The 12,200-nt window shown below is 43.4% G+C and overlaps 1 protein-coding gene across 1 annotated transcript in view; it reads left to right on the top strand.

Moving 5' to 3' along the window:
- Positions 1-12,200, top strand: part of LOC110948294 (nuclear receptor coactivator 3-like) — a 73,901-nt gene that overhangs the window by 38,329 nt on the left and 23,372 nt on the right. Inside the window, 1 exon segment of the mRNA XM_022189754.2 lies at positions 3,132-3,219. The gene's annotated coding sequence lies outside the window, so the exon portion shown is untranslated.

Genomic DNA, 12,200 nt, shown 5'->3' on the forward strand with positions numbered 1-12,200 from the left:
CCCCCAGGAGAAGCTGGAAAACACTGCTGTGTGAGGCACATCTGGAAGACCCTGCTTAGCCTGAAAAACAGTCCTGGATAAGCAGAAGTAAACTGATGGATTTTAGAATGTAAGGATGTTTTCTTGTTTTTTTTTACCAAAACACCTACGGTATGTATCCTGATCCTAACAGGGTCCAGGTATGAGCCTGTGCTGTTTCCAAGGTATGGATGGTGTTTTTATTGATATTTCTTGGATCTTAATGGGTCTGAGTGGTTTCTTCAAGTTTTTTTTTTTTTTTTAAACTTTGGGTTTGGGCATGTTTTTCGTGTGCCTGTTTAAAATATAGTCTGAGATTTAAAACCCCACCAGAAGCTCTATTACCCACAGTAGATGTTTCTTTTCTTAACCGTCTGCTGGCCTCAGATCAACTTGACAACGATCACACACTGACTGATTTGCCTCATAGAATCCAGATTGTAGTGGACTTTGTTGGCAAGAGGAAAACGTCTCTCGCAGAGCAACGTGACTCTCAGTTTTCTTCCTGGTTCAGCTGAAGGTGACAGATGGAGACGTGTGTGCGGTTTTACCATCTTGAGCTTATCAGGGCTGTTTGTTGGCTGCGTGCAGTTTTATAGTCGTCACTAAAACACAAACTGAGAAAGTGTCTGTTATTTCTTGTTGTGTTTCTTGTAAGTCTGGATCAAGAGAGACACAACACAATGGCTCAGTGACAGAGCAATAATCATACAGCACTGATGTGTACTGTATGTTGTTTTTCAGCTTGAGGGCCACATTAGAGGTGGAAAGTTTGATTTAGATCACCATCCATAGTCACTGGAAACGTATCTTTCTTCTTCTAATTGTCTCAACCGCCCAGAATTGGTTGATTAGAGTATTAGAGCTGCTGATTCAACCTAGTGTTGCATTTTTAAACCATTGTTTCAGGAATTTTTCTCTTTCAATCTGGTTTTCAAGCATTATTAGCCCCTTTATTAGAGATCTGACTATCACTAGCTTTAAGTGAGCTTTAATGCAACATAAGGAGACATACAGGAACAAAGAAGAGGTCAAGTAAACAATGATTCATCATCCATGAGTTCTGCAGTATTATTGTAACACAGAAAGAGGAAGAAATCTCAAAAGTCACACTGAACTGACCGCTGAGTTAAATCAGCTTCTCTGACACTCCCTTCTGCATACACAGCTTTGAAATGCAGATCTGCCGCGGAGATAGTATCTGTGCAGTAAATATCAGCTCCTCTCTGCTGCTCATGATATACTGCACAGTTCAAGTTGGCGAAGTTAACAGCCTCTGTATAAGCACAGTAAACCGTGAACTCTGGCTGCATCTTTATTGCATCTTTAGGCTCATTTTGCTTTAACAAGAGGAAGATGCCGCCGTGTAAGATATTAATTGTGTTGCTCAAGTGCATTGATGAAAGCCGAGCAAGCACACATTCATACGGTACAAGGTTGAAGGCTTGTTTAGCTCTCCGGTGACAAGTAATTGAAGAGAGCGAGGAGATAAACAGACACGTGTTCATAGGAGAGCGGACTGTAGAGAGGCCTTTGCGACTGCGAGCTTAAGATTTCTCCATTGACTTGGCATCTTAAGCTCATTCACACCGCTTTTATATTCAAGGCTTTACACCGGTATGAGCAGCGCCACATGCCGTTAACTACCATTTTATTCACTCCGGTTTTCATGGCTGTGTCAAAGTGAGTACAAAGAGCAGTAATGATCACACTGAAGGCTCTCTTGTCCCCGCTTGTGAACGCTGCACTTTTTTTCTGAACTTTTGCACAAAAAAATGTAGTCAGTCTTTGTCATCACTCAGCTATAAATTCTCCCTACTTAAACAGTCAGTCTCTGGCTCTATTTTTCTCCCTTTTCAATTAGTAGGAAACACATCGGTTGAAGGTTGAAGGAGGGTCTTTGTTGGTGTGCGAGTCCATACATCACCTAAACTAGAGCACCCACCCCTCCTCTTGCCTCCCAACACACGCATATACACACCGACAGCCCCCATCTGCTCCCAATCACGGGTGCAGCCAGCGGTCAGGTCGCTGACGGTGAGCGGCATACAGACACGTGCTAACACACATGTAAGGATACACAACACAGGCAACGCGAGGCCCAACAAACGCACGCTTTCATTCACACTGAACTAGTTGTAAACATGCCCTCTGACACCACGCTCTCAGCATCCACTTCATAAAAACGGAAGTAAACCTACTTTCCATCACACACACACACACACACACACACACGCACACATCGAGGCACAGTGACAGATGAACATGAGACATCCTGGTGGTGTGCTTCACTGATGACAGGGTGTCATGGAAACGCCCTGCATTCTCCATGGTTACGCACTGTTTACCCCTACGGGATACTCTCTTGTGATTGTTCAGACAGAACACTTGAGCTTCTGCAACAATTCAGAGTGGGCAAAACACACACACACACACACACACACACACACACACACACACACACACACACACACACACACACACACACACACACACACACACACATTGTTTCTTATCAGGATCTAAATGGACACAAATTAGCCTATTATGTGCTTTTGGGATTAGAGCAGTGATTTAGCCTAATAGTCTGTTTTTGCACTCTTGCGCTGAGTCCATACAGCACGGGAGATATTTGCCAATAAAGGCTTGACGTTTAAATCCACTCGTATGGATCTGCTGCGCTCGTTTAGTGGAAGAGACGTGGAAGCACTTTCTTTTACCTTTTATAGTTAGAGCGGAATTGTGGATCGCATGGTGGCGTCACTTTCTGGTTTCAACCATTTGGCTTCCTGTAAAACTTGTGTCTCAACATCCCTTTTTTTGTGTGGTGTGTGTTTTTGGTCTGGCTGTGGGAGTGGTCTGTGTGTTAATGCAAATGCACAGGAGCTGCAGTGTGTGTTTGCTCTGCCCGCGTGCACCCGTAATGAAGACAAAAGCTCATAGCAAGGCTCAGGATCCCTCATTAAGCTGTTAATGCTGCTTCCTGTGCATGTGTCTTCAGGCTGCTGATTAATAATGCTGCTTGTTATTCATTAATATAATGAACGTGCACTGTTGAGGATGATTGTTAAACTTTTTTTGTGTGTGTGTTGTTGTTTTTTTTCTGCCTCCAGATTCCATTGACCAGCCCACATCGGACCACACCCCCAGAGAGAGGGGAGGGGGGCATCAGATCGTCCATCATCTTGGCGCCGTCGCAAGGTGGGCTAACATCCTGTATGGTTGGCATGGTAACGGCCTGCTGGGTTTAGGTTGAGCGGTTTGTCGGAGACAGTTTCTTGTTGTTGCCACACTCTTGCAACATCCTCCTGACCTGAGCGCTGAAATGCAGAGAACACTGCGTGTTTTCTGAAGCAAATGTTTTATGGAGGTGTTGTCTTTTTGTGTGTTTGAGGTCTGGATCTCTGAAGGTGGAATAGTTTTGGAGAAAGACTGGTGGTGGTGGTGGTGAGGGAAACAAAGAGGGTTCGGAGGACAATTTTCAGGCAGATGACAAAATGAAGAGTGCGAAGACAGCAGGGAGACAGGAGGAGAAATCAAATTATTCTTTGCGCTCTACCTGCCACAGAGGCTGAAAGAGAGCATTAATCTTTTACCCCTGTCTGCAGGTGACAACAACACACACACACACACATATACACACTCCCACATGAGCGCACCCAGACTTAACCAAACCACATTCTCTCTTTCGTTCACGTGCATTTTCACATACGTGCTTCTGCAAACGTGCTGGCTTTGCACAGATAGTAGGAGTGACTGGGTGAGAGGAAGAGAAAGAGGGAGAGTCCAGTTGTTCATGGGGAGGGAGATACTGGTCCTGAACAGGAGGTAAACCTCAGAGCTTGAAGATGAGGAGGGGTAGGCGGTTGTAGGATTCTTCCACAACAAGTTAGAAGTAAGAAAGTACTTACGAGGTGACTGGCAGTTGGGGCGCTTCGAATCATCAGTCCAAGAATTACATTTGATTTATTATAAAGTTCAGTTAATGATAACCTGAACCTGCATTCAAAACTGTCACAACATAAGCCTAATTTATCCAGAAAACCTTCCTGTTTCTTTGCAATATTTTGGTTTCATATAATTTATTTAGTACTTCAAGACACTGTTGGTCACATACTCATACAGTGTAACCAGTAAAATGCAAAGTGACTGTTCCTCAAGACTGTGCAATAACAAGAAGACAAAAAACATTAAAAAATATATAAAGAGACAAATGGATAATAAAGAGGTAGAGACTGTACTGTAATTTTAATGGTACTTTGATATTGTACTTTTAGATCCCTGAATGACTTGATCAAAGATGTTCCTTCAGTTGTGTTGTTGCATTCAAAGTCAATAAAACTCTCTTAGTCTTAACGGTCGCTGTTGTTTTTTTAAAAGAAAATATAGGAAGTGGGAAATATTTTGCTGAACTTAAGTCTGGGTTAGACAAAGTTCAAATCGACACATCTGAACTCGGTTCTGATCAGGCATCGATCGGGAGCCATGTTTTTTAGGATAAACTGATGGTTTATGGTGAAAGCAGTCAAAGTGAAGCAGCTACAGCTCTCGTCCTGTCACTAGTGTGGGTTTACATGGCCAGACCCGGCCGTGTGCCTCTATTTTGTCAACAGAGATTATGAAAGCACGGCGGGCAGGAGAGGGAGGCTGTTTGCAACACCCGGCCCCTCTAACTCTGTCACCTTCCCTCTCCCCCCTGCTCTCCCTTCCTGTCTGCTCCTCCCTCTCACCGCCAACAACAGTCCTCACCCTGCCCAAACCTCCCGCCTTCATGGTCTCGTCGCCCCCAATGAAGGAAGGATGGAAAAACATACGTAGAAAGTTTATTGGCAACCAGCATTTTAATGATGGTGAATGGCTATATTCAGCCCAACACTATTTTAGACACATTTTTAGCTTCTAAATAGATTTTTCTGTCTTAACCTTGAAGCTCTCTTGTGCACAGCAGACTAAGAGTTTCACCTGGAACCTGAATGAAGCTTTAACATTGACTGAATCCTGTCAGGGGGAATCCCAAGACATTCAGACAGGAATTATCCTGCCTGCACAGAAATTAAGTACAAGGCAGATTAACATCGATCAAGGCTGTATTTGTTGTTGCTCATTTTTTCCCGTTCGCTCATCGTCTGGAACCCAGTAACTCTTTCCGACTCGTTCTTGTTTGTTGCTTTGTTTTTTCCCCTCCGCTCTGACTCATGCTGTCGTGGGAGGTCTGTCGTCTCTTCGCTTTGTTTGCTGTCTCCCCAAACTTGAATTTTTTGCTTTTGTTCTTTTTTTAAAAAGAAATCTGCTCATGTAGTGTGTATGTGTTGAATTTACCAGTTATACTGAAGTGGTCCACATCTTATTGTGCACATTTTTATTGTTTACACTGTAACGCAAAAAAAAACATACTTATTTCTGGAATTTGGCTCCTCAGTGCAAAACCATGCAGACGTTAAGAATAAAATGACTCTACAAATGAATTTATGTTAACATTATCTGCACAAAACTCTCTTCTTCATCCCAAATACTTAAAACTGAATGTCAGAAAGCAAATATCTGATTGGTATCCTTGCAATACATTTCCTAAGGTCCAGAATGGCAGCAGGCATGTCAGGCGATGTATAGTTTGCCAGTGGTGCTCCAGTTTTGGTTGAGAGTCTTCAGCTCTGTGAAACACAGATAGAAATTTCACATGCATCCTATTTATACAAACTGTGACAACTGTGTTCCTCTGGGTGTTATCAGTAGAGGAGCTAAAATAAAGCATTTATCACGGGCGTGCTAGAAGACCATCATTCATTAAAACCACATTGCTTCTCTTATGGTGTGTCCACAGTGAGGACGGTTCATCCTGGGGAGAGCATGACTGTGGTCGCTCTCAGGACATATGCCTATTTCAGACATGCACTTCATAGAATGAATTTGATTGCAGCTTTAAATTTTGGTCTCCTGCTGTGAGGAATAATCTCACTTTTTCAGTCTTATTAGGTCGGGTGCAACTCAGAATTACATGCGGGGAGATAAATGTAAAAGCTGAAGCAGGGAAAGGTAAAAGGTTCACAGATAGAAATTAAAAACATGCCTTGTTTGCCTTTTTAAGATAACTGAAATAAATGTATCGCCTCCTTACCTAAAAGAAAATTAAATTACTTTCACAAATGATGTAATACTGTGAATTAGAAGTTGTGGAGGAGATTCATATCATGCTGGATTACTCTATGAAAATGGTTTTTACCCCTTGCAATGTGGGCTAAAAGAGGTTAAAAAAGGAAAGAAAAAACAGTCATACAGTAATAATAGCCCGTGTTTACACAGACTATGACTGAACAGGAAGAAACTTGGACTTGGGGACACATATTATGACTTGTGACCCACTTATGACATTGACTTAAGTTTGACGACTGATGAAAGCGAATTTGATTGGTTGTTGTTTGCAGTCCAGAGAAAAAAATGTTCAGTGTGTGGCATTAATTTTTCCTAAAGTCTCTGCCGACCATAATTAAGATTATTTAGAATGTTTCTGTGACGTATTCCTCGGTGCAAGATGAAGTATTACATTAGAAATGGTAGGTGGTAGTAACACAATCAGGAAAACTTCTTGAATTTCACAATAAATTCTCTACACTCGCCTGAGGTGGCCTTTGGCATGAGATGGAGACACTTTTTCTGAGAAAGTTCTGACGTAGTAAACAACTCAAATAATTGATCAACTGTTTCAGCTTCTCTTGCCGTCTATTTCTGGACATGACATGACATGAACATGAAACATGGCCAATACCAGCTGACATGACAGAATTATTACAACTTTGCCTAACTGAATCTAATTCCTGAAGACTTCTCAACACATTTTCTTGGAGTTATCTTTGTCTTCTTCTTCGAGGTTATTTAGTAGTTGGAATACAACAGTGTTTGTTTAGAGTTTTATTTCTGTCTTCTTTTCTCTTTCTACTCTCTTTATTACGGCCTTATGGGACGTTTGTCCACCACCACCTTCTGATGACCCTGTGCATCCTAGTTTATTCGCTCCAGAGCAAGTAATGAATAGAAACTAATTTTATTTGGAAAGTAGTCCTCAAATTTTCTTGATATTTGCGTGGAAAAACAGCTGCTCGTGAGAGAAATAAGGATTTTCTTTTAAATGGCAGTAAAAAATGGTTCAATATTCTGTTAATCTGAAAAAGTATTAGATCAGTTAATAGAACTCCTGAGCACCGATGTAGAGATTATGGAGTTTTCTCTCATCTTAATATGTTTGGTGTTTACGTTTCACTACGTTATGCACATTTTTCCATCTTTGCTGTGTGGATTATAGTATAAAAGAAGAAGGTTTCTCACTGAATAATCTTCATTTCTGCTCTTTAAACATGAGAACGTACAGCAGCAGCTTCTCACGGGATTTCAGTTGCCTAGCAATGTCACTGAGGTCATAACCTACCCATCGGTCAGTGTGCTTCTTCTGACTGCTAAGACTAAAGAATCTGTGCAGTTCTTCAGGACTGTCCAGTGCTTGGGAGCATATTTTAACAACGCATCTGTGTGTGAATCACATCTCTTCCTACCCAGCTCGCCATCGCACGCCTGTCCTGTAGCATGTGAACTTTATTGGGACTGGATTGCACGCTTCTAGTTTACGAGGTGACCTGCTTCCTCTGGTTTTGCCATAAAGCCATAAAGTCTGTGGTTCCTGGTGAGCCATGCTCCCACTGGGCTCTTGGCTCCAGGGTCACTGGCAGGCTACTGTCCTGTAGCAGAACTCAGAGTTTAGCTTCACCACAGCAGTGTTGACCCGAGGGATCCTCCCGTTGCACCCATCTAATGACCTGGAAAATATGTGGGTCAACTGTCAGCGTGAAGGTGGTGACCCCTTGAAATCACTCAGGTCAAGATCAGGGTATAGAACTGGGTCAAGCCTCGTACCAGAGTTCAGAGCTGCTTACCTGCATGGATGCTCTCACCTGTGACTGTCAGTGCAACAGAAGACTTTCTCATGACGGCTCAGCCAGCTGGGAGCTAAATTTTTCTCCCTGCTCCTATTTGTGTTTCTGCTGCTTAGTAACCCTCCTGATTAACAGCTTCCCCCAATTGCCTTTGGCTGTGATTAATGCCTGTGAGAAATTTTCGACTATATGACTTAGTCTGTAGACTGAAATGAACTTATGGCCTGGGGAAGATGCTTTTCTTCTTGTGTCACAAATAAAGCCCCTTTTTACTTAGTTCCGCTCTATTTTTACATCTCAGTTCTCTTTAGGTTCTTTGTCATCATGCTAGGTGTGCTCCTGAGTATTTATTCCAAAAAATCTGCACGATAATTAAAGTGTTTCCATTACATAGTAGGAGGGTCAAAGATTATCAAAAGAGCAGCTGTACTGATGAAGTTTGTGCCGTCCATTCACATCGGTGGGCGACAGCCACCCCCAAATTGGGCCTTTATCAAACTGTATCCTGCAACCACTGACTACAAATAGCTGATTTCTTTCATTTTAAAGTGCACTGAACACAAATATAAAGAGGACATGCAAATGGTCTTATTTTCAGACATAGAGAAAAGGTTAACAAAGGTATTTCTCATGTTTAGAAATGTAAAATTCAATTTAGCATTAAATTTATGCCAACTGTGCACAAAAAGTTTTTGGGCTGTTTAACTGGTGACAAATTCTCAAATACTGAGCTAATCCACACCGTTCATTAGGTGTTGCTCTAAAGGACAATGATCAGATTAGCCTGACCAGCATACAGACGATAAAAGGCCATTTCAAAATGCAGCTTTATTCAAATGACAGGATGCCAGAGATGACGAGAAAGACAAGAGCAGGCTGTTGGCTGGATGCTAGTATGTTGGTGTTTGCTGTCCACAGCTCCACCATTTTTGTCTGAGAAATCCGTTCAGACAGCTCTGGATGAATTATCCGACAACGTAATCCTGTCCCACATGTCCACCAACTTCATCAACCCCTAAGGAAGAGTAGGATGATATTCCGTAACCCAACAACTTTATTGACTACGTGTCACAAATTTGTGGCATTACATGATACAAATGGTGGATACACTGACTTGTGAATTCTGGTTTGCGACGTCATTCTTGATCTGCACATTTCCAACATGATGGCAGCGCGTACACTCGCACTGGCTTGAAGCAGATCGACACCATAAAAACAGCAGGACCGGATGGAGTGACAGGCCGCCTACTGAGGACTTGTGCTGACCAGCTGGCTGGGGTGTTCATGACGATCTTCAACCTCTCCCTACAAAAAGCTGCAGTCCACACCTGCCTCAAATCGACCACCATCATCCCAGTGCCCAAGAAGTCTGATAATACAACCCTCGGTGACTACCAGCCAGTTGCCCTCAACCCAGTCATTATGAATGCTTTGATAAGATGGTGCTGGCACACAACAAGAGAAGCATCGCTACATATCTGGACAGCCATCAGTTTGTGTACCGGATGAATAGATCTGCAGAGGATGCTGTTTTGGTTGCACTTCGTACAGCCCTAACCCACCTGGAGCAGCCGGATACCTTCGTTAGGATGCTCTTTGTGGATTTTAGCACTGCCTTCAACACTGTAATCCCCCCATAAATTGGTACACAAACTCACCAACCTTGGACTCTCCACCACACTATGCTCATGGATTATGAACCTTCTGACCAACAGGTCTCAGAACGTTATGATGGGGAACCTGACATCCAGCACCATAATCATGAACACAGGTACACCGCAGGGATGTGTGCTTAGTCCGGCACTCTTCACCGTCTTCACCATAGACCGTGTCCCCACCCATTCCTCCAACACCCTGATAAAATTTGCCAATGATACTAAGCTCGTAGACTTAATCAGGGACAACAACAAGACCTGGCCCAGGCAGGAGGTCCAACATCTGGTAGGGTGGTGTGCAGACAGTGACCTGGTCTTCAACACCACCAAAACAAAGGAAGTCATCGTAGACTTAAGGAGGACCAGAAAAGTCACACAGTCCCCACTCCATATCAGCGAAGAAGTAGAGAGCGTGGACACAGATTCTTTGGCATTGACATTATCAAGGATCTTAAATGGACATTTAACACCTCCAACTTGGTGGAAAAAGCCCAGCTCATTGCACTGTTACACTTTTTAAAATACTTGTTTTTATTTTTTAATACTCGTTTTTATGAAGCTGTTTGTTGTTGTTATACTGTGTTGTTTTTTAAAAGTGCCAACAAAGCTTTGTTGTAAAAATGCAATGACAATAAATATCCTTGTTCTTTGTTTCTTGAACATAGTCCATGCTTGGTTGCTTCATGACGTCCGTTCTGCTTTAAAGATGCTGTGTGTTCGAACAACCAATGATTATTCCTAGGTTAAAAAAAGAGAGAGAATTTAATAAAATATAACATCCTGCACTTACATTTTTCTTAAGTATTTTTTTTAGATTCATGAGTTCTATTTCCCAACTCTGTCGAACATTTCTGTTTTCATCATCAATTTTGATACAGTAACTTGTCAGAGTTTTTTTTTTAATTTCCAGTGTTTCTTCTCCAGTCTTCTCAGTGCTCTGATACTAAATGACCCAGTAGCTTACTGTCTGCTTTCTGCTCCATGCACTCTCCCATCTTCAGCATCTCAGTCTCTCCTTTAAATTGGCATCTTAATGCCCGTCTCTCCACTCCCTCTTGCTGCCCTCAATAACACCATCACCCTCTTCCATTTCTCTCTTTACGCGTCTCATTCCCACTGCCCCCTGCTGCTGTATTGTACCCACCGCAGCCCTGCTGCCTCTCTGCCACCAGGCCCCACTGCCTGTAGCGTGTAATTGACTTTCTCCCTGCACTGGAAAAGCGGGCGGCCCGCGCCAGGCTGGAGGTGACCCATTTCCCTGGGGCATTCAGCAACCTCCTAATCAACCATTCTCTGGGGCCGCCTCATTCACTCCGCAATTAGAGCAACTCCCCCTTTGAGAACTCCATCAATAGGCTGGCAGGCAGGCAGGCAGGCGGTGGGCTCGATCAGCGTAGGAGCAAAGACAGAGTTTCACTCAAACACTTTGCTTTGGCTCTTAGAGTTCTGAACCCTCTGACTTTGTACCTCCCCTCTCTCTCATTTTTGCCTCCACTGCTCCTCATCTCCCTCGTGGTAGGTTTCATCAGACAACAGCAAGTGGGGGTTTTGTCTTCCGAAGAGCCACAGACAGGGAGGCAGGTAGACGGGCACACAGGGAGGCAGACTGGAGGATTGGCAAGAAGGGATGCAGGTAGGCAAGCAGACAAAGGCACTGAGACAGACAGACAGTCAGATGGGAGGGACTCAAGGGAGAGATTAAAAGAGAAATTTGAAAGAAACTCAAAGAGGGAGGGATTGAGCAAGACTATGTGCACGATTTCAGAGTGTCTCTTGCTTTTAGAAGAAGACTCATGAGTATTCCTCAGTGGTGTCTTGCAAGAGAATACACTTGTGTTTCACCTGGTCTCGAAGACATGCATGAAAGACACCCTCATATTGATTCTGCCTCAATAAGAAGGTGCGTTTCCTGCTTGTTTCAGATGGATATGATCTTGTTGCATGTCAAAAAGACTATTGCTTTGTCTACCCAAAGCCATGGACATCCCTGAAAAAATTTGGAATCTTATTTCAGAAGGAGGAGCCTGAAATGATGGTGCATGATGATTAAATAACAGGCCGGCATCTCTCCCCTGCCGTTGGCCTGATTTGCTATGCAGGAGCGGCGGTGCTCTGGTCAGAGGATAACCATGTAATCAATGGAATGAAAAAGCTGCTCTGGCTGTGAAGGTTAAGAGGGGTACTGGAGGCTTTCAGCCCACTCTGTGTGCCACACATGCATTCAAAACGCACTCCAGACAGTCTGAATGTTACATCTCCTCCTCTAATTCCTCCTCCTTTTCACCTGTTCGCCTTCTCTCCCGTCTTTCTTTGACATGCCTTTATCTCTCTTTCTCTCAGCTCACTCCCTCCTACTGCCTCCGCCTCTTTTTGCTCTGATTCCCCCCTCTGTATTTTTTTCTTCCTCTGCATTTTCTCTGTATATCCTCTGTCTCCCACTATATTTGTGCTCTCTCTCCCCTTCATTTACTTTCCTCTCTTTCCTCCCTCCCTCCCTCCTACCTTTCCCCAGTGTCAACTGCTGTCACTGTGGCAAAGAAAGTGACCAATCAGAGCTCACTTCACAGCACCGGCTTCTCCCTCCCTCTCTCCCTCACTTATTTCT

This window comes from Acanthochromis polyacanthus, chromosome 6, assembly GCF_021347895.1.
Source record: "Acanthochromis polyacanthus isolate Apoly-LR-REF ecotype Palm Island chromosome 6, KAUST_Apoly_ChrSc, whole genome shotgun sequence".
Classification (NCBI taxonomy): Eukaryota; Metazoa; Chordata; class Actinopteri; family Pomacentridae; genus Acanthochromis; species Acanthochromis polyacanthus.